Here is a 23,022-nt window from a genome sequence, read left to right as displayed (position 1 = left end):
TCTCACCATGCCCATCCCTAGCTCAACAGCACTGGGCACAAGAGCTGTTCGTGCGTGGTTTGGTGTTCAGAACCAGCCTTRCAGCACTCAGTGCTATTCCTTCCGCTGATACAAACCTATCGGACAGCCAACACTCCCCGCTCCCCCAGATCTGCAAACCTCTGTGCGTCCCCTAACGCACTGCTGTATGCTCCCTCACAGACCCATTTCCCTATTCCTGAGTGACCCCGCTGCAAGCTGAGCAGTCCTTTTCCTTCACTCTYCCCTGCCCCTTCCCACCCCCCTCAGGAGTTTATCAGCACAAACAAATGGTGATCACATTCCAGACTGATGTGATCAGACACAGCATCCAGGAGCTAATGCATCATGTCGCTAAGGCAACGGGAACACTTGGGTTGACATGCCTGCATCTGAAAGCTTAAAAGATTATCTGTCAGTAATACAAACACTCTGCTTGCACTTCAGCCACACTCCTCTGCCAGGCACAGTTTCCTGCTGCAGGTGCAATCCCCTGAAATCCTTGGGATTCACCTGAATCCTGAGGATTCACCCTACTCGCACATCCCACCTGCTAGTAAACTCCATTCTTCCRCCACCTTTATTGCTGCAAAAACCCCTAAAGCTGAAGGCTCGACTGCAATGCTCATGCATCTGGAACCAAGGCAAGGCATCCAGTCGATCGGCTCAGGGTGGAAGGGAGGCCAAAGATTACAGCAACTGTCTCCTGCTGACCTCCCACAGTAGTCCAGGTGGAGGACTCTCCCAAGGGCCAAGCAAACACGGCAGGTTGTTCTTCCCTTCTACAAGTTGGGCGGCTGAAGCACATCACCACCCCTTTGATTTGCATCTCAAGCAAGAAGGATGCTAGAAACATCCACTTTAGGCTTCAGACATTTAAATGTTTTCTCACCACTACAGAAACATGCTCTGACAACAAGGAGGCTGACAATAATAAATGCTGCATTAACAAGGTCTCTGTGCTGGTGCTTTCCTTACGGCCAGGAATATAATCTCTAAGCAGTGTTGTTCCTTCTGAAGGGAAGGCAAAACTTGACACTTGCTTTGAAAACTGTCTGCTCAGTCCATGGCTCTGATCAGGTTCTCTAACTTGCAAAGTAAGCAAATTTTAAACTAGGCACTGTGGGGTGTGCAAAAACACTAATATTGCAGGCACCCAAAGAACTAAACTGAAGTGTTTTGTTTTGACTGTGCATGCTGACACTGATAAAGTGACACTAGTAAAGGCTTCTGTGTGAGGCACGGTGATTCTCTTAAAACTACCAAACAGAAAGCAGATGGCCAGGAGAGCAAGACCCATGCTCAGGACCAGGAGATCATGAGAAGGTGCTAAGCATGAGTTTCTGAGCCCTTCTCTTTCAATTTGACAATCCCACAGCAGGCCAATCCACCAACTGTAGAAGGAGCCTCGACTCCAGGACCAGCAAAGAGGCAATGAGTAAGAAAGATACCCTATCGCCAGGTAAATGAAAATAAAATGAGGGGAAGGGTCTTTCTCTTTTCTTCTCTGTTCACACACCCTCCTCAAAACAGTGCCAACGATTTAGAAGACCTTAACACTGACAAAAATTTGAGAGCTATAAATTCTGGTGTGAATCCTTCCTCTTCTTGCCACCTACTGGAGTGCCAGCTGCTACAGGCCACTAAATATAAATCTCTGTGGAGAGGAAGTGGGATGGGGGTAAAAATAACACCGATATTGCTAGCTACCTCTCCTGCTATGCACAAGCCTGTCCTATACTCTTTATCTGTATGGCTCTGTGTAATTGTGGCTATTTTTTCCAACTAGACCTGGACCTACTTGGCATCTGGTGAAAGGGCTCACATTAAAGCGTTTGTCAGCTGAAATTTATGGGACTGTTGCTGTTCTCTGCCTTCCACTCCTGCCAGAGAAGAACGCCTCCTGCCACTTGGGTCCAACTGCCTTTATGCAGGGATTTACTCCCCTCCTGCAAACACTGCTTCTTGTGGCCTGCCTCACAGTGTCAGCGTGCTGGACACTGCAAATACATTTCGCGAGCAGGTGGTGCAGAGCCCACAGCAGGCRTTCCCTCCTCGCAGTTCACCCAGTAAACCCTGGGCAGCGCCATGGGGTGCAAYGGGCTTCGTCCCTGCTCCAGCTGAGTTTCTTCTGCACCCTCTTTACAGCTAAAAAGAGTAGAGCCCTCTCCCATGGCGTGGATTTCCAAATAAGACTTGCCAGCGACTGCCTCATTTTACATGAATTTTAGCAGTAGTGTACTAAAGGAAATGGAGGCATTTATTGACTTTCTGAAAGCAAGTGACACTAGCTAGGCAAAGCAATAATACCACTTGGATCACAGCCTGAAGAATCACAAAGCACCCAGAGAATTACAAYAGCCTGGCCTGAACTATAGCCATCTCCGGGATGGAAAAAGCTGGCTGATTAAGAACATGCAGAAACATGACATTGCATGGCAGGACACGAAAGGAAGAAGCAGTCTAAAATGGCAGTAAGGAATTTAGGCATCAACAGGCAAAAAATGAAATCAGTCAGACTGGAATTTGGCCAAGAAACAGGGATTAGAGCCAACAGTGTGAATGATCTGCATTTGCTGTAATATAGTCAGATAGTAAATACTTGGATAAAACACTTCAAAGAGCCCAAAGCTGAATCCCATCAAGAAAGCTAATCACATGATGAAGACAAGATGTTAACGATTCTCTAAACACTGAATTCAAGGCCATATTAGCTGCACTAGCRATAACTGCTCACTATTTTTTAGTGAATTAGTCCCATTAGCATTCAAGCTGTAACTATCCACATGAATCTCTCTTGTATTTGTACACTAAAACCCACTGGCTCATTGCTGTAGCATTCAAGAGACAGGTATTTTAGGCACAGTCATCATCAGCGTATGAAGCTGTCCCCTTTCCCCTTCAGCATATTGCAGGGGATCAGGAACAGGGCTGTTAAGCAATAACCACTTTACTGCTTTTCAGAAAAGGTGACTGGTTTCATTTTTTGTTAACATTTTAACAGATTACTGCCCTCATTTCTCAGTCAAAAGGAAGAAAGGTTTGGAGGTGATAACACACTTTTTTAGAACTTTTTTTGCCCCCCAGAGAAATCAGCAGTAGTGTTTACAAGGCAAAATGAACAATCCTGTTCAGCAGTTATGGCCCATGCCTATCTATTAGGTAGCACCGATTCACTCCTGTAAGCATCACAGGAGTGGTGAATTCTGCTAGTAGAGTCTTATTTGCTCAGCAAACACAGCTACCAYGCAGCGCTGCATGTGGCTATGGGGCTAAACAAATAATGACCCAAGGCACCAGCTGAATACGTGCCCCTCCTCGCAGCCAGGCATGGAGGCAAAAGCCCGACTGAACAAAAGCTCACCAGCGCAGCCCACGTGCCCAGCAGCCTTCCCCAGCGGCCAGGAGGAGAGGTCTCTGTTTTGACTAGCCCATGTCGTTCCTCCATAAGCCCAAGTGCAGAGGGAGGGGCAGAGAGAAGTCACATTAGCTGCCAAGATTGCTGTGTGCAAACAACAGGAGAGATCTGGGACCCGCTATGGYGCACATTCCTGTGTGTACGGGAGCACAACACAACCTAAGCAGTCAAAGAGGAATTCCTCCTCCACTTGCTCCTAACTTCCTCAGCATGGCCAAAGTCAGCTCCTTGTAGAGGTAACATGGGGTGGGGGGATGGATAGGGAGAGGCGCTGCAAAGATCCTAGGCTATTCTTGGGCATCTGATGGAAATTATAGCACCTTTCGGAGATCTTTAAGGTACGTTAGAGCAAAGCTGAATTCCCTGGAGCAGCTGGGAATCCTACTGGGGCAAGGYCAAGAGATGCTCTGGTCACTAGGASAGGCAGAAAAGAGTATCAGCCCCTGATGACCAGCTGAACTGCTCCTGCGCTGTTCAGCTGTCAGCATGAAATCCTCCTTGGAGTAACAAGCTCACAGCTGCTCACTCAGTCAGCTGGCTGGACAAAGATGACAAAATGAGCAGATTCATTTTGCTCAGCATTGAAAAGGAAGCCACAGCCCCAATGACAGATGCTGCAATAGAAAGCATGGTCTAAGTGCCTGGATAGATTTAGATGGATGGAGCAGCAAGCAAGAGGACTGGCATTATTCTGCAGAGCCCCAAGCTGTACACTGGAAATGAGAGTCCTGCCTTCGGGATGGGCGAATGACATGGTCCATCAATGGGAGCTGCTGTGAGGAGTGAAGAGGGATGGGTGAGCTTTGGGAAAAGCCTGGCTTCCTGCACAGGGCATGCACGGGTGGGTGGGCTGTGTGGCTGACGTGCAGCTGGGAAAGGGAACAGGCATAGCTGGCCAGACACAGGTACAGGAGAAAAGAGATTTCATTAACCAGAGGACGTTTGGGTGACCTGCACATGCTTCTCACTGCTAAGCAATGCAAAGGGACTGCAGGCAGCATTTGCAAAGGCATGTGGGAATCTCAGAGAAAGGAAGGAGAATCAGCAGTCATGAAAGCCCATTGGCAACAGAGAAGACACCAACTCACCAGGCCCTCTCAACCCAGTTATGAGGGCTGTCACTGTGGGCTCCAGCCCCCTCCTAACTGCCCCTGTCCGCAGAGCAGGCACTAGAAAGCCAATGCRCTCGCTCTGGCGAGGACAGCCCTGCACAGCCCATGGGAGACCTGTCTCCATTTTCTGTACAATTGATTCTGTACATTTTCTGTAAGCAATGAGCGGAGAGAGCAAGCTCATCTCCCTTTCCTGTACATACACCTCCTGCCACTGAGCTCTACTATTCAGGAGGCCTGACATTTCACTCCTACACAGGGAGCAAAACCTCTGCCAGGAGGTCATGTCTGCACAGGGAAGGGAGTACACTCACTTCCTATTAATGTAGCAAACAGCAAGACCCTCATCCCASAGCAGAGATTGAGCTGAACACATGCTTGAAACTTTGGGTCTCTAGAGCATCAGTGCACCTTCACGTTGCAAGCTTTTTTCTCCTGTACTGGCTTCTACAACTACTATAAAYGCAGGGCACCAAGAGTAAGATTTTGGTAGCCAATAGTTTACCACCCTTTCTTCTCATGCCTTCAATTCAGGCAAGGCTTGGGAGGAAAAATGATCCTGTAGCAAATGCATCAGACTGGCTTTCATTCCCCCTCTGATCATCTCAGCATGCCTTTGTTTCCGTGACATAGATCAAGGAYGCTAATGCTTCCTTCCTCCTTTCCACTTTGTTTGCCTTTTCCTTRGTTTCCTTGAAGACAGAAGCCTGGTTGGTGGAATGTGCAGCACCCAACACAAGGTTTCCATCCTTCTCTTTTGTGCAGCAACTTCCCTTATTTGTACCATCAGGATCGTGGACATGGTAACTTGGTGGGAGAATTGACAATGACGCAAGCAAAGCACTGGTACATGCTCCACGTAGCCTATCTCTAAGACCCAAACATTCATGAAGTTAGCCTAGGAAGAGTGAATGCTATGGAAAACCTTCCGCAGACCCAGCTTTTGCAGACATTATAACCTATACTTGGTGCACAGTTAAGAGTGGGAAGGAAAGCTGTTTCGCTAGATAAGCAGTTCTACGCTCATTCGTCCAAGTCCTGACAATGAGCCCAGTAACAGGAGCACACAAAGGAGGTTTGTTCTGCCTTTGTGTATTTTTGCCTTTCTGTACGTCCGGCAGCCCTGTGTGGTGCAGTCAGCAGTTCTCACTTRGCTCCTCTCTTCCCAGCTCTTGGTGAGATCAGGGCAGCTCCGAGGAAGGCATTGAAATGACAGTCATTATTCCAACACTAGGCACTTATTCTTCAGCTGGAGCTAACCTGAGAAGTGTCCACTGTTTGGCTGGCTCAACAATAGACTGCTAATAGCCAGTTTGTCCACTACAGACAACTCAGTTACACACCCCAAGCGGGTAGGAGCTCAATGCCCATGTTGTTTGCTGCTCTAGGATTCTTGCTGAGCTAACCTGAAGGTGATAGTATCAGTGTTTCTATGGTACGCTCTATCATCAGTGGATTAACAGGCCAGATTTGCTGCCTGTGTAAATCAGTGGATTCCCCGTATCAACTGATCATGCACTGCTGATTTGCATAAGCTGTGGACTGGATCCATCCACAAGGCAAGTAGTAGGAAACAAGAGTCTCAGCAGAAGTATGTGACTTTCTCACCTAGAGCCCAATGCAACTGCATTTAGCTTTGAGACAGAGGTGCTCTCTTCAATATTCATTTTGTTCTGGGAGCTAAGTTATTGAGGCTTAATTTGCTGGCACTCAGGAGTTCAGCCCTCACGTCCCACTGTCAGCATTCACCATGATGGCAGCATTGACTAGCTCAGCTGGTGGTGCTGGACCAAGACTCTAGTGCAACACTTGGATGTGATTGCCAGGGCAGCAGCACTTTACAGCTCAGGTATGTTCTGGAGGTGCTGCTGATCTGCTGCATGGCATTGGCAATTATTTCCCCTTTTCCATGACTCACTTTCCCCTTTCATCCTTTTACTACACAGTGCTTGAGTCCCCACAACAAACATCTCACTATGTGTATGCCAAGTCCCTAACACAGTGACTAGCTACTGAAATATCAACAAGAGAAATTGCCAAGGAGAAACACATCCAGCAAAAGCCAGTCTGGTCCTTGTCTTTTATGATACTCAACCAATTACTGATTGACAATTAACTAACACAACACAAACCGGATCCCAGGCAAATTGGTTCTTCCTCTTATGCCTCACTAACCTAAATGTGACGCTTGCCTGCTCTTCAAACCTTTCGGAGACACGTTTTGTGCAAACTGCAGTTCCTGCACTTCCCAGCATTGCCTCCTTGTTATCTGGCAGGCACGCCATGCTCCAAAAGTTGACAGAGACTTGTGAATATATAAGCACAGACTAGAAGGTGTTTATGGATCCTGCTGAATGCAAGACACCCCAGACAAACCACATATTCTCATCCCCCATGGCTGGTAGCCAGTATTCCCAGGTGGCTAAGAGACAGCAGAGGATGCCAGGTACCAGCTGCCAAAGAAAAAGTCACTCTCAGTAACACAAAGCCTCTTATTATCTTTCCCTGGAGTGTTTAACCTGTGGCTGACACTGTAAGCACCTGCCCTTCCTTTATTGTTAGATGGGAAGGAGGATGTCCATTACAGGAGAAGATCTTTGGCACAGGAGAGAGCACCCCATTGAGCATCTCTACCAGCAACATCCTCCACACACCTGCAGCTTCATCCTGGTGGATGAAGCTGTGCAATACTGCCATCTGCACCCTCACACAGCATGCAGTACATAGGGCCTGTCTGCTGCTTCTTAATTACTTTTTTTTTTCAATTAGAACTTTCATTCTCCCCAGCCCACACAAAGCTTCCGGAGCTGCAAGTGTACCAGATACTCAGCAATTGCAGTGCAGACAAGCGCTCGCAGACAGCCACGATTCACTTTCACTGCAGTGGCCAGAAGGAGCCAGGGGAAGTTATCTCCCTCTGTCTTTTAAAAGAAACACTGGTGTTTTCCTTCAATAATCCTTCCATGGAAGACTGAGTGCATGAGAGACCTCAGGACCCCTCTTGCCTCTAATGGGTGTACAGATGCAGCAGGGCATGAAGGCCTCTTTCTCTGCCCATGCATATGAGAACAAGACTGAAAGGAAGGTACTGGCGGAGGGGGCTCCATACTCAATGATAAAGACCACCTCAAGTAAGTCACTTCAATTGCAATGTAGAAGACAGATATAAAAATTAGCTTTGAAATGTTGTACACTGCTTAGCTGGTAGGAGCTGATGTACGCAGCCTCAGCTCTGCTGAGGCAGCTGTGCAGAGGGATCACTTAGTCCTGCTACCCGGGTCCCCTTTCTAAAAGCATTCCTGGGGAGCATATTTAAAGAAACAGAAATTACATGCTGAACACTTGATAGTTGCATGCAATTTGTCAAATGCAGCTACCTCTGGCATGCGAAAAGAAGTGCAACAGGAACCAGCACACAATGAGTACACGAAGAGAAGAAATAAAGGACAGATCCTCAGGAAAAGTCTTAAAAGAGAGACCATGGAATCAAAGGATCTTTCCAGGACTTCATTTCCTGGGAAAAACAGAAAAACGGTTTTAATATAAACAGAACCACAACATTTATAAGACGCATCACTACCAMAAGCACTCAAAGCAATTAAGAGCTTGGCTCTTTGCCATGCATTTTCTAGGAGAGTAAAAACGCACGGAGTCCAGCTTGTCTTGCTCTACCTTGATAAACTGCACTTACAAAAGGGCTGAGACCTCTGCCAGTTATGTTCTGCAATTTGCTGTAAGCACCTGGATTTCTGTGCCATTCAGCCCCCACGGGGTCAGGCCATAAGAACCTCACAGCAGTGAAATAAAACATCACTTTCTTGTCCCCCCCCTCCCAGCCCTAGAAATTGGAAAAGGAGCTAGAGAGATTCTGTGCAAACAGCTTCAGACAGGATTAACACTCAGCAAGCTCTCAGCTCAAATCCAGGAGCTGGGCCTCCTTGGAGCCAACACTGCTAAAACACCAGCCCCTTACTGCACTCAGGCAGATCTTTCTGTAGCAACAGGAAAAGAAATGAATGAAAGACGACGGTGTTCCTGACCTATTTCTCCCCACTCCAGCAGAGTTTACAATACCATCTACTGACTAGGTTTCTCCCCAGGACTGTGCTCTGGAGCAGCAGTACCACTGCTTAGCATTAGGCACATAAAACTCTTTGCAGCAAGGTTTCAAATCTGTTTTATTTAAAGCTCTGAAATAGTCACATGATAGGGGGTAATGAGCAAACACTGTGATTCTACTTCCTTGCCAAGGATTGTGCTAATCCAGTATTTAATCTTAAACCAGTTGTGCACCCATCCTTGCAGGGCTTTGCGCACGTGCACGTATGTATTTCTCTCTCAGATGTGAGGGAAATGCAGCCAACACAGGGAGGGAAAATAACAAACCAACGCTTGAGGAACTCCAGGATTTCAAAGCACAGCATGAACTGTAATTACTTTTGGCATCCCCATCTCCCCTGTGATGGGAACAGTAATTCAGCAATTCCTTTTGCCTGGACGCTTCCTTATCACTGTTACAGCAGTGGTGCTTAGAGCCCCAGCTGGGATTAGATGTGCAGGTGAACAGCACCACTGAAGCCAAATGACTTGCTGTGATTTGCAGAGTAACATGAAGGCTGAGCTAACGGGAACAGGGGGCCCTCTCAACCCTGAGTGTGGATCCCTTCCTGCAAGCCACACTGCCTTTGCAAGGAAGAGGGAATGACCCCTTTTTGGAACAGAACACTATGCTGGCGTTACCAAAAGTTCAAGCAGCAGCACTTAAACTGGGACTTTCATCCAAGAGTACCTGCTGCAACAGTGGGATCAGTGTTTGGATAAAGTTAGAATTTAGGTGGCCTCATTGGTAGGACCTTTCTGTCTTTGTTTCCTGGATCCAGAGTCCACATCTCACTCTCTGGATTAGGGAAAGAATTCTCAAGTCTTCACCCTCCTGAACCAAAAGGCAGCTGCCAGGAATCCCAGTGTGATAAGACTGCTGTTTTGAGGCAGCACACTTGGCAAGAGCTCTGCTTTGCTACCTAGATGCCAGGTTGTTTCGAGACACTATTGCATCAGCACAAACAGCCTCCAGGGACAGTTCTCCCTTGCCCTCTGCCAGTGCACACTCACCATCATTGCAGAGCTGACTGCACTTTTCATGCCTTGAGGGGATGCACAATTTGTGCCCTGCTGCTGCAAACTCCTAAAGCTGCTCCTATATGTAACAATTTTACCTGCCTTCCTCTCAGATTCCCCTGTGCTCTCTCCCCATTTTCCTTTCAACCTTAAAGCTTTTTCCTGTCTACCGAAGAGAGCCAAGTATCCCTGAGCATTTCTTTTCTGGCTTCTCAGATCTCAGCTCTAATACAGCCACCAATAACACTGTGCTCCTTATTTCTGTGCATGAAGCATTTCCACTTTGCAAAGAGCCAGAGGCTGAGCAGCACAGTGAAAACCAGACATTGTCCGGACACATGCAGTGAAGAAATAATGCAGAAACAAACACCAAAAGAGATTTTTACAGTAGCAAACACCTTGGGGAACAACTAGTGAAAGCAAACGAAGCAAACCCCCAAATAGTTCAGCTCCATTTAAGATTTGACTAGAACAACAGACATCAGACAAGGGGCTCCCCTAGACGTGTGTCAGCTCCACATGCCTGAAGTCTGGGGGTTGTCAAATAGGTTGGACTTGTGCCCATATTACACACACACAACAAAACAAAACAAAAAAAAACCCCTCAACTGCCTTGATTCCTCCAGTTTCCTTAAGAAGAGGTAGGTAGAGCACAAAGACCGAAGGCTTGTCTGAGATGGAGACATGGCTCTCTTCCCTTTGCTCCTCATATGGATGTCCTCAGATGTACCTGTCTTCCCCAGGCTGGCCAGGATTCAGATGTGCTAGCAGATAAGACAGTCCTGCCCGTGTCTGTCCTGTACCTGTTCTGCCCGAGAGGCTGTTTATYAGGCATCTTGCATTAGCAGTGCCATTTCCTTTAAACGCAGGAATGCTCAGAGGCAGCTGTGGGACCGCCCATGAGCCCAACCTGGTCCCAATGACAGTGTGAAGCTCTCCAGGATCCCAAACCCAGCAAGGTGCTGCTTCCCAGGAAATCTCCGTCCCTTTGAGAACAGCACACGTAGTCGCAGATCCCTGACCATTCTTCTGTGCTGCCTGAAAAAACTACTCTCTAACATCCCTAGCCCACTGCAGCTTAAAACAAGCATTATGACAAGATTTTCATGTTAAACCAAACACGGATATGTCTGGATACTGAAGAGAGATATCCCAGATGAAACATGTATAAACAGATTAAGCATGCCTCAGTGCCTGCAAACCTCTGCTCACTTCCCTATGGAGGGCAACATTTCATGCATATCTGGGAACTCAGTAAGCACACACTGTTTAGATAAACCTTGTTCCTTGTTAAACTGTAAATAACATCTGTTTCTCCAAGCCAAGCCCTAGCCCCAGCTTTCCACTCAGTGTCCTGAAAGCAGCAATGTCAGTAATGAGCATGACAGACAAAGCAAGTGCATTTGATGGTCTTTTAAAATACAGGCAACTTTTTCTTTAATCTAATTTTTCCACTCTCTCTCTTCCTTTTTCACTCCCAAGCCACCACCTCCTACTTTAGAAACTATCACAATTCTCACTGCAGACTGGTTCAGTCTCCCACACAACTGCGCACAGCTCTGGTGTCCTTGACAAGTTAGATGCATTTCTGCATGAGCCTTGGAAACTGGGGGAGATAACTGAGCCGAACATAAGATAAACAGAATGGAAGAGAGGGAGGGAAGGAGACCTCTTACAGGAAAACACATGGTTAGGCTCTTCAATCCTTGGAGACTGTCAGGAAGAGATAGGTACCAGGCTGCAACACTTGTCAACCTGTGGCCTGCAATCCACTGCTGTTTTGTAAAGACATCAGAAGCATGTCGTGAAATGACTTCAAATTTAACCCCCCAAAATCAAACCCCATCTGCATTTCCATATGGTTTTCAGTGACAGGCGATACGAGTCAAGGAGATTGAAAGCTTAGAAAGTGAGATGGAAAGGGACCACTCTGAGTTAAGACTGTTTAAAGTTTACTTGGTTGTATTCAATTCTAGTCCTTTCCTGCCTCGCAAGCAGATAAGCTCTATGCTTCATAGGAAACACTTGAGATAAGTGAGGAATATAATCCTGAGACCCAAAGAGACGAGGGAGTTGGCATACATTTACACAGCAAATCATTAGCAGACCTGAGGTGCCCTCTTCTAACCACCGCACCAAGTTATTATCTGGTTTAACACTGCTAAAGTTGCTTGTACACATTGCAACTAACCGGACTTGCAACACTGCTATCATAGCGTGATTAGTTGCACAATTAATCATTAATAAGAAGGGATTGGAGGGGATTATGTCCTTAAACAGAACACGCGCTGCTAATGTTAATTTATAAAAACACATCTTCTCTCTCAGATACTGTGTCATGTTTTCATGGAATTAAAATGACTCAGTTGGACCTTTACTCTACAACTCCTGCACTGAGAAAATGCTTGTTGCCATCACTGCATAGCTGCAACCTGGGGCTGAGAGGAATTCAAGAGAGCAAACTGAATATGCAGCCACTGCACCTTGGCACATCTCAACTATGGCTCTCTAGAGGCAGGGCAACAACAAGAGTGCYGAGAAAGCTCCCCACTGCCACTATTCCTTCCAGGGGCTTTAAGAGTTATTGACAAAAGCTGGATGATCATGCCGGAGAGGACAGATGTGTAAGTGGTGTTGGGAGGTGTGTGCTGAGGTGTTGTGGTGGCTCTCTTGATGGAGGGCAGTACTGGGACAAAGAGGCACTCTTTACATTTAGAACCATGTTTTGGAGGAGACAAAACAGTCCCTGCACATGATCAAAACCYCATTAAAGCTCCTAATTCTCCATCCTTCTCTGACTCCCAATCATGTAATGTCACTACTCTCCTTCCCCTCTCCCAACCATACCAATTTACATTGCAAATTGTGTCTGCAAATTCACAGCTACCTTTCTGAAGACCTGAAATCGCTTTGAGGAGCCTGATCTTAGGGACACCCACAGAGCTCAGACTCCCATTCCTGCAGCTTTGGTTGGCCCTGTCTCCATCTCCTTTCAGCTACAAGCACAGCAGGGCAAAATCTTTTTATTCTGACAGTGTCTTTTTAGAAAGCTTGTGATGACCCTGATAGGCTAACATCCCCCTTCCCTCCCCCCCCACACTCCAGACCAACTTCAGAATAGTTTTCTGTCTTGTATCAAAAAACAAACAGGCAGCAAAACAAATTATTTGGCTCTTCTGACCAGGACAGTCTGAGGAATCCTCCCTTAGAGGTTTTTTTGCTTTGACCACAGAAACCTACAGTGAGACTTGGCCTTGCACAAGTTTCCTCTGCACTGGGCAGCAATTCAGGATCTAGCTCTTCCTCTAAAAAAGAAAATATGCCAGGCTTCTGCCAGCCAATGRATTATGGTACGGCAAAGCCCTGAAGACAGCTCTGTCCAAAGCTGCTGAAATCTATGTGCTATAGACCCTGCGTGGTCCCTCTGGGTCCGACTGGACTCAGACCCACAGGCAGCTCTGCTTGGCATACAGGGACCGACTCCTCTGCGCCCTGCATGGACGAGGGAGGTCCACGCGTGTGGCACTCCGGAGCAGCGCTGCTGGCAGAACAGCTCCTGTTTGTGCCGAACCTGCTCTTGGGATAAACAGAAGCCTTCAGTCTCCAGGACTGCTAATTTACCTCCTCTGGCCAGTGTCAGGCTCACCCAAACACATTATATCAATGCCTTTATTGTAGAGGCAGATTACGAGGACTGCAAAGGCTCTTCCCTAGATGTGGTCTTCTTCAAGCAGGACAGAGGAATATTGGCAGGATTGCAAAAGAGGTCTTCCCTACAGCCACAGCCCAGGATGTAGCTGTTCCCTGCTCGGGGCTAACAATGGCCTTCAGTCTCTTAATTGCAAACACTGAAAACAAACAGCACACGCAGGTATCCAGTCACAGGCTGACTTGCTACGTCCCTTCCGGGAGCCTGACAGGCAGGGCTGTTAAGGCAGATTCCATCACGATGGACAAAATACAAAGGACAGAAAAGAACAGGCTGGGATTTGAGAGATACAGGTTTGTTCCCAACAGCATATACTTCCTGTATCATGTGGCACACTGATTACTGTGCAGTAATTAGTTAATAATTACACACTGACCAACCCACGGGAACTTCTGTAACAGAAGGTGCGATACACGCTTTAGGCTGAGTGCAGACTTTCCTTACTTCTTCCCCCTTGCACTTCAATCACTGATTGAACTTGAGGCATGAAGAACAGATGCCAGTAAAGGTTATTATACCGACAACAACACAGCAACTGTCCTTCATCCATCTATGACTACTGCTCATTTAAAGATAGCCAAGCATTTCACTAGTACCAACTGCACCTCAACCTAGCTGTGAATCTGCATATTATCCCCAGCACAAATAGGGAAAGCAGAAGTACAAAGATGGGATGGGACTCATTCAAAGTCAATAGCAAGTCAATTAAGGAAGGAAGTTCCTTGCAAAGCGAGGAAGAGCTCAGAAGATCTGGTCTTGGATTGCACCTAGAAACTACTATCGAGCAACATTTCTTTGTTTGGTCCACCATTTACAGATCATTACTGCCCAGATCTACTATATTGGGACCAAATCCTGCCTGAATTTCTAAAGTATACTCTCCATCAGATCACTGATAGTGCTGGTACTCCAGAAATGAGTGGACAGTTTCTAGCTGTGTTTTCCGAGTGACAGCACAGATTTATAAGCACACATTAGTTGCAGAAGAGATCCTACTACGAAACTAGAGAGGAGTTGTGACATTCACAGTCTTGAGTGGTGAGAGAAGTGCTACATCTTGAGCTGGTGTAGGCCTGACTTCAGTGGAGCTCTGCTGATTTACATCACTTGAGCATCTGGCAGAAAGTGAAGTTTAATTACTGACACTGGCAGGTGCAACAGGAGGACATTTTGTGGGTTGAAAGAGATTTCCTCAGTTGCTATTACTGTAAAAAACCTTCAAAACAGATTTCTAAAATCTAAAACACAAAATGGAACCAAAGTGGCATTAAAAATCCCCTGGATGCATCACTAGGATTCTACAGATCAGCTGCATTTGCTTCAGTACAAGCTCAGTGCATACGATCACAATCATAGAAYCAGTAAGGTTGGAAGGGACCTCTGGAGATCATCTAGTTCAACCCCTCTGCTCAGCAGGGTCACCTAGAGCATGGTAGACAGGGTTGCATCCAGGCGGGCCTTGAATATCTCCAGAGAAGGAGACTCCACAACCTCTCTGGGCAACCTGTGCTAGTGCTCTGTCACTCTCACAGGAAAGAAATTCCCCCTCACGTTCAGGCGGAACTTCCTGTGCTTCAATTTCTGCCCATTGCCTCTTGTCCTGTCACATGGGACAAATGAAAAGAGTTTGTCTCTGTCCCCCTGACATCCTCCCTTCAGGTACTTATACACATTGATAAGATCCTCCCCTCAGTCTTCTCCAGGCTGAAGAGGCCCAGCTCTCACAGCCGTTCCTCAGAGGGCAGGTGCTCCAGCCCTCTGATCATCTTTGTAGCCCTATGCTGGACTCTCTCCAGTAGCTCCATGTCTCTCTTGTACTGGGGAGTCCAGAACTGGATGCAGCGCTTGAGATGAGGCCTCACCAGGGCTGAGTAGAGGGGCAGGATCACCTCCCTCAACCTGCTGGCAACACTCTTCCTAATGCACCCCAGGGGACCATTGGCCTTCTTGGCCACAAGGGCACGTTGCTGGCTCATGGTCAATTTGTCATCCACCAGTACTCCCAGGTCCTTCTCTGCAGAGCTGCTTTCTAGAAGGTCAGCCCCCAGCTTGTACTGCTGCCTAGGGTTATTTTTCCCTAGGTGCAGGACTCTGCACTTGCCCTTGTTGAACCTCATGAAGTTTCTCTGTCCAGCTCTCCAGCCTGTCCAGGTCTCTCTGAATGGCAGCACAGCCCTGTGGTGTATCAGCCACTCCTCCCAGCTTGGTATCATCAGCAAACTTGCTCAGGAGGCACTCCGTCCCCTCATCCAGGTCACTGATGAAGAAGCTGAACAGGATGGGACCCAGTACTGAGCCCTGGGGGATGCCACCAGCCACAGGCCTCAAGCTAGACTCCAGGCCACTGATGACAACCCTCTGAGCTCTGCCGTTCAGCCAGTTCTCAATCCACCTCACTGCCCGCTTGTCTAACCCACACTTCCGGAGCTTCTCTAGGAGGATGTTATGGGAGACAGTGTCAAAAGCCTTGCTGAAGTCAAGGTACACAACGTCCACTGCTCTCSCCTCATCTACCCAGCCAGTCATTCCATCACAGAAGGCTATCAGGTTGGTTAAGCAGGATTTCCCCTTGGTGAATCCATGCTGACTACTCCTGATCACCTTCTTTTCCTCCATATGTCTGGAGATGACATCCAGAATGAGCTGTTCCATCACCTTACCAGGGATGGAGGTGAGGCTGACGGGGCCTATAGTTGCCTGGGTCCTCCTTCTTGCCCTTTTTGAAGACTGGAGTGACACTGGCTTTCTTCCAGTCCTCAGGCACCTCTCCAGTTCTCCAGGACCTTTCAAAGATGACGGAGAGAGGTCTGGTAACAACACCCATCAGCTCCCTCAGTACCCGTGGGTGCACCCCATCCAGGCCCATGGATTTGTGGATGTCTAGCCTGCCCAGAAGGTCTCTAATCCTTTCCTCCTCAACCAAAGGAAAGTCTTCCCTTCTCCAGACTTTCTTCCTCACGTCCAGGCTACAGGATTCCTGGGGGCTGCCCTTAGCAGTGAAGACTGAAGCAAAGAAGGCATTCAGTAATTCTGCCTTCTCTGTATCCCTTGTCACCAGGGCCCCCACCCCACTCAGTAGCAGGCCCACATTTTCCCTAGTCCTCCTCTTGCTGCTGATGTATTTGAARAAGCCCTTCCTGTTGTCTTTAACATCCCTTGCCAGACTCAATTCCAACTGGGCCTTAGCCTTCCTCACCAAGGAGGCGAGGCCTCAAAAAGGCCTTTCCATCAAACAATTCCAGTCATGCTTGAAGGCATAAAACCAAGCTCTAGGTGATGCTCCATGAAGGAATACAAATAAATTACAAATATTCTATAAGTGCGTGCCTGTGCTCAAATGCAGAGTTAAACCTCTGCATAAACTTTGTCAAATTTAGCAACTAACAAAACATACAACTTTAAAAGAGTGGGCAGTGCTGGAGAGAAGTGAGTGAGAAGGAGAAGCAATAGCGGGGGGTTTCACAACTAAATATAACTGGAATTATGAACCACAGCCTGTGAGCGATCAACATATTAACATTTACTAGATAATTAACTAGACTGAATAAAAATAAACTATTTAAATCAAAATAGAAAAATAGCAGAAATAAATGGAACGCTTGGAATGTTTCTGCTTCCCAAAAAAGGGACATTTTGATTTGTTCAGAGACGGCAGTGTTTACGATCAGGTTCAAAAAGTCTCTTCTTTTTTAATTTAGCAATTCAATTAAAAAGTCATCAGAACAGCAGCAGCACTCATAACTGGTCTAATCCAGCCCCTCGCTCCACTCCAAAGCCTCTGGCTGGGGAAATCAGGGTTGTTTTGAAAGTATCAGCCAAATGTTTCAGAGTTTTGGAAGAAAGAGAGGGAGAGCATTCATCTAGCAGTCTTCAGTAATAAAAACATCACTGCATGGCAGATCATGATCAAAAGCTGAAAGGGTACCCAAAAGACAAATAAAATTCATGTTACATCACTACCCCTCTGGAAGAGCTTTCCAGGCCACAGCAAGAGATGGGCTGTTAGCTACAAAATAGCACATACTGGAGAGAATAGTAGACCCTAGCTTTGAGATCCATTGCTGTCAGTGATAGGACCTTGATAACACCAGAAATACGCTCCTTGTCTCACTTTCCCCATTTGATAAATCAATATGGTATTACTAGCTCAGGGGTGTTGTGAGGGTTAATTGTTTGGGCATAATTAACAAAGGTAAACAACACTCAAAGTTATCTAAATAATTGGATTGAACGCACTATTATTTGGCAATGCCCTTCCTTTCAGGTACACACAGAAGCTGCACACTTTCCCTTTCCCATATATTTCTGAAAGGCCAGTCATCCCAGAGCCACTCCATCCTGTTTACTTCCTCCCCTGTGCACCACAAGCAGTAACAGCTAACTTGGATGATACCATATGTTCCTGCAACACTGGGCAGAGGTGACTAGCACCAGGCACTAAACACACCATGTCAGAAATCTGCTGTTCAAAAAATGTTATTTTTTGATAAGGATGCTCTGAAATGTCTCCACTTGAGCTTCTCGGGGAGACCCAGTTGCCAGAAAGCAATGAGCAGYCATCTCAGAAGATGGCTGCAGCATGTCAAACTTCCCACAGTTCCACAGCGTGAGCTCTTTTAGACATACTCATCCTCCCAGCACCCTGGTGTGGCAGGGACAGTACCTGATGCAAGACGGAGCTGCAGAAAGGCAAACGATTCAGTGACGACCACCAATATAAACCAAACGGCTGCTGCAGGCATCTGAATCAAACTCTTGGAGGCAACTGCCTCAAAGCCTGGAGCATCCTTCTGCTTTATGAACTACATTCCCAAAGGTCCTGGCTACACTTGAAACCGTTGGCCATTATGCATTCAGCAGGAGTGAGAATTTTAACGAGAGCTCAGTTACTGCTAAGGTACTAAAAGAAATGATCAGCTTTTCAGTAGAATTCAGCCCAGTGGGTAGGCATACTGTGATGGAGATCTGTCTGTGGACATTTCCCAGTGGGGATGCAGAGCTCTGAGCCTTTCTGCAAAATCTAGCCTTAACTGTGAGGCTAAGAGTTCATCTATAAAAACAGTAAGGAAACCCAGAAGGCAAGAGAATACTGATCTCAAGTTGTGATTGGAGATACAGCAAGAAAAAACCACAGGAAAGGAGAGAGGTAAAGAAAAATCAGAGGCTGTAGTAGTGTCAGAAGCACAGATGAACCCCAACCATTTCAGAGATGCTTGAAAAAAATTTCACACCAACTTTATTCCAGCCAGATTGGCTAGACAAAGATATGAGCTAAGATTGTGAGTGACTGAACAAACAAGTAGCAGATGAGCAACACTGCCTGCAGGCAAAATGCTATCTGAAAAGAAACCTTGATTAGAAATGAAAAGAGAGCACAAAAGATGATGCACCTGATTACAGACTCTACAAAGTTAATTGTCCACCAGATTGCAATCTGGACTTGAGCATCCACATTAATCAACAGGTTGCGTTCAGCAGTTATCCCTTCACAAAAGTTAATGTGGAAAAGAATGAGAAAGCAAATCCAGCAGGCCATACCTCTGCATGGACAGTGTGTTGAAAATAGAGTGTCTTTCTCTCTCTCTCTCCTCCCCCCCCCTCCCCCCACTATCTGTAGAGATGCGAACTGAGACCACATCACTGTGCTGTGTAGAGCAGACCTTTCAAGGGTTTCAGTACAGTGAAACTTACTCCAAGCTAGGTCTGGATCTTTTTCTGAATTCTGTAGCTGGCCAARGAATCAGGACCTCCTGTTCTGTTGCCTATACCCTGGACAAGCTGCTTTAACTTTGCCTCAACTTCCCTGCATGTGGAACAAGAATTTGGGAGGCTACTGCCGAGTATAAATTCTCCTGGAAAATCTTACTATTATTTGGACATGACTCTAAACATGTGTCCCAGGTTTTCTGGAGATTCTCAGATCTCCTGGCCCAAACCTCAGGTCTGTAAGGAAGCCAGAGGAATGTTTCAGGGTTTACAATGAATGACCAAACATTCATTTCTCTCCAGAAGGCCAGAAGAGGGGGATGGTCTCAGTGGAAACAGTAACRTAGATATTTTAATACATACATGACATCTGTGAAGTAAGCACAGTCCATGAGTGTCTAACATGTGCATAAATATATATTTGTCTCACCAAATGGTGGAGGGCAGCAGATACAGAGAGAATTGAGGGATCCTCACAGACCTGAGAGATCGGAATTCAATACTCTGCTCTGCCACAGGCTCCTTACAATACCTTTAGCAAGTCGTTTTCTCTTCACTTTCCCATATGCAAAGTGAAGCTGCCTTCATCTATCTTGTCTACTTACAGTGTCAGCAACAGAAGGCAAAAACTGTCTCCTACTGTACCCATGTTCCTGGCACAGTAGGGCTCTACTCTAGCCCATGCCTAAGTGTGTTAAATAATACAGCAACAATAGCAATAAATGCATATGAAATGCAGTAGCTAAAGATTTGAAACAGTTAGGTTGCAAGCCAGTTTTACTGCATAGCATGTTTGCTATATTTCAATCACCTGTAATGTATGAATACGTGACGCCACCACTTTGTTCTTTGTCACAGACTTGCCATCGAATCATCCATTCAGGGGACCGACAAAGAATGCTTGTTCAGTGAAAGGAGCCATCACAGCATTGGAACAAATATTTTAGTGCTTCCACGCCTATCTCTGCCAGCATCCCGATGCTCTATAGATCTCAGTGAGCAAACCTCTGTGAACAATGCAAGGTCAAGTGTTAACAGATGGGGAAACTCGGACATAGGGATGCAGTAACTGGCTCAAGGTCAGAGAGAGAATCAGTAGCAAGGCCAGGAACAGAGTCAGATCTTTGCAATCCTTTTCTTTAGCCACAACATTTCCTCTCTTTTCCAAGTAGGATAAGAACTCCCGGACATTGCTGGGGAGGTTATTCCACTATTGATTTATTAACTCACCCTGACCCTCCCCTGATGTGGCACCCAAGCTTTTCTGTGCTTGTGTCTGGGCTCCTGGAAACAAATTTGTGAAATCTGCAAAACCTCTGATTAAAGGAATGTGGTTCTGCCTGGTGAACAGGCATAAAAACTGGCACAGAAGTTGTTCAGTATGACAGTGAGAAAGGGTCCAAAAATCAGAGCAAAGGGGACACATACGTATACACACAGAGGAAGCAATACAGCTTCGTGTACCTGGTGAAGCAGGATCCCACCTTCTGTTCCTGCCTCTACTCTTTCTTTGCCTCAGCCTCTTGGACATGTCACATCCTCTTGATCAACAGGATGTGTTGGTATTTCCTCTGGGGGGAAAGGATGTTCTAGACTACAAATGTACTTTGAGATCTAAGTGCCAATCACCAAAACTGACGGTAACCGATCAATTACCACCAATGTTGGTCTGATGTTTGTATCAAAGGAATCAGGATTTCAGGACTGTCTTTTCAGATGTTTTTGATAACCTCTCCACAAATGGGGTGACCCAGAAACTCTGTCACAGTCTAATGAGGCTGGAGGATAAGACTCAGTTTGCATTTACAATGCGCTCCAGTTCTTTGTATTAGCACACGTTGCAACTCTACATGCTGCCCAATTGCCACTGAAAAGGAAATGAGTGCCCTCTTCCTGGAAATACGATTACACCTTTTCACAAAACTCAGACACGAACTTTCTGCCTGCTGCTTGTTCAAAGCACTATCTTTCTCTTTTAGGTCCTTTCTCCAACCCCCAGTATGTACATATGTCACACTACTCATTTGGCTGGTGCAAAGCATAAAAAGCCCAATGCCAGCAGCCCCAGGCCTGACCCTGATGCTTCTTCCCTTTCAGAGTTAATGCCACCATTGTGGCCACCAGCCTGCATGCTCATTCCAGTCTGTTTTTCTGCCAAGAAGAACCAGTTTATTGAAGCACAGCTAGCACAGGAGCTAGTGCTGGCATGGCAGGGAGACAAGCTCTCAACAGGCTGTTTTGCCTGGGTAGCCCCTTGCCAGGGAGGATGGGAACAAGCATTCTGGGGGCAAGTTCTCCACACCACTAGGAACTTGTCAGAGCAACAGACACGCTGGAAAGATGCAGCTGATATCAACAGCCACAAAAAGTGCAGTGCAAGGGGAATGCCATGCTCTGTCAGCCAGCAGAAAGACTCCCGCCTGAGCAGGGGAACGTGCCAGACAGACACCCTGGTGTCATCTCCCCAGTGAGCAGCCCTGGAAACTTTCACACTGGAGACRGAAGCATTCTCCTCCTCAGCTTCCCAGCTTCCTTCACAGAGGGACCCACACCAGAGGTGTGCAGCAAATGACACAAGTTGGACACGTCGATAGTGACAGAAAGGTGGTGGTATAGGGCTGCCCAAACCACGTTCAGGATGGTTCCATCAGAACACTTAGAAGGATCTCATCCCCCAGGGAAGGGACTGGTTTAAATTCTTGCTGCACTTTGTACAAACCTGATTGTCACCAATACCCTTCCTCACCAGATCTCCAACTTCTTTCCCCTCCCCTAATACTTCGTGCCCAAACTATACCAAAACCTTCCCTCCTGCCCTTCCAAAGGGAGGGGAGCCCCTGCCAAAAGGCTGCTGCTGGGAATCAGGGAGGCAGCCCAGCCCCTCTCCCTGCTGCACCTTTGCTCTGTTTACACCAGGCACTTACCGGCTGCAGGGATAACTCAGTCTCCTTCCTCCTTCCTGCCGCGGCAGCGTCGCTGTGCCCAGCTGGGTCCTGGAGAGAAATGGGGGCAGTTCTTCCGCAAGAGCGTGGGGTCGGTGCTGGAGCAGGTCTGGAGCGGTGCCTGCGTTGGAGCGGTGCTGGAGCTGGAGAGGTCCCACTGCTGGAGTCGGAGCAGCGTTGGAGCAGTGCCGGCGCGGGTTTGGAGCAGTGCCGGTGCCGGAGCGGTGCTGGTGCCGGAGCAGTGCCGGGAGCTCACTCCGTGCAGTGTTGGCTCCTCCCCAGCGCAGCCGCGGAGAAACGAGCCCGGCTCGGCCCCGCCGCCCTCACAGCTGGCCCAGGGATGTGCTGGGACAGGCTGGGAGCTGCTGTGGGCTGGAGCCGGCCCTGCTCACACTGCACGGCCGGGCACCGAGCTCCTCCGCAGGCTGGGGAGCTGCACGCGCACACACGCGCRCAMACACACACCCTCAGCAGAGAGGTCAGGGGAGTTCCCCGCTGCAGCTCTTCCTGCGCGTCCTCGGGGCTCCTGGCGGACGCACGCGAACGCGGGCAGCCCTCGGTTCCGCGTCCACCCGCACCAGGGCRCGCACGGGGCCCGGCAGCCTCCGCTGCCCGAACTGGGGCTGCGGGAGGGAGAGGCCGCCTCGCAGCCGGCGGGTGGGGACGGCTCCATCCTCCCCAGCCCGGGAGGAGCGCTGARGCGTGCGCTGCTGTTGGGCGCCCTCAGAAATTTTGGCCTCCGGCACTCCAGCAGGATCATGGGTTTAGCAGCAGCTTCGCCTTCCATCACAACTATTTATTGCCTTGTGTTTAGCTAAACATTCTCAGTTCCCCAAAAATAGAYCAACCATGGAAATAAATCAGGCTGACTGGAGGTGCCAACATTATCTGTTGAAACTAATTGATTTCTTATATCCACAGCTATATTAATCCTCACTCTCCCTCCACAGACCATCCTGTCAGTAGAGCTTTTGCAATTAATGGAATGCCATGCTCAAA

At 47.6% G+C, this 23,022-nt stretch overlaps 1 protein-coding gene across 1 annotated transcript in view; it reads right to left on the bottom strand.

Annotated features, from left to right (window-relative positions):
* Positions 1-22,146, bottom strand: part of CDK18 (cyclin dependent kinase 18) — a 42,318-nt gene extending 20,172 nt beyond the window's left edge. The window contains exon 1 of the mRNA XM_085300373.1: positions 22,006-22,146. The gene's annotated coding sequence lies outside the window, so the exon portion shown is untranslated. The remainder of the gene's footprint in view (positions 1-22,005) is intronic.
* Between the last annotated feature and the right edge of the window lie 876 nt (positions 22,147-23,022).

The sequence above is a fragment of the Rhea americana genome, unplaced genomic scaffold (assembly GCF_003343005.1).
Source record: "Rhea americana isolate MKP2758 unplaced genomic scaffold, rheAme1 scaffold_163, whole genome shotgun sequence".
Classification (NCBI taxonomy): Eukaryota; Metazoa; Chordata; class Aves; order Rheiformes; family Rheidae; genus Rhea; species Rhea americana.
This window is presented reverse-complemented; position numbering and strand designations above follow the sequence as displayed.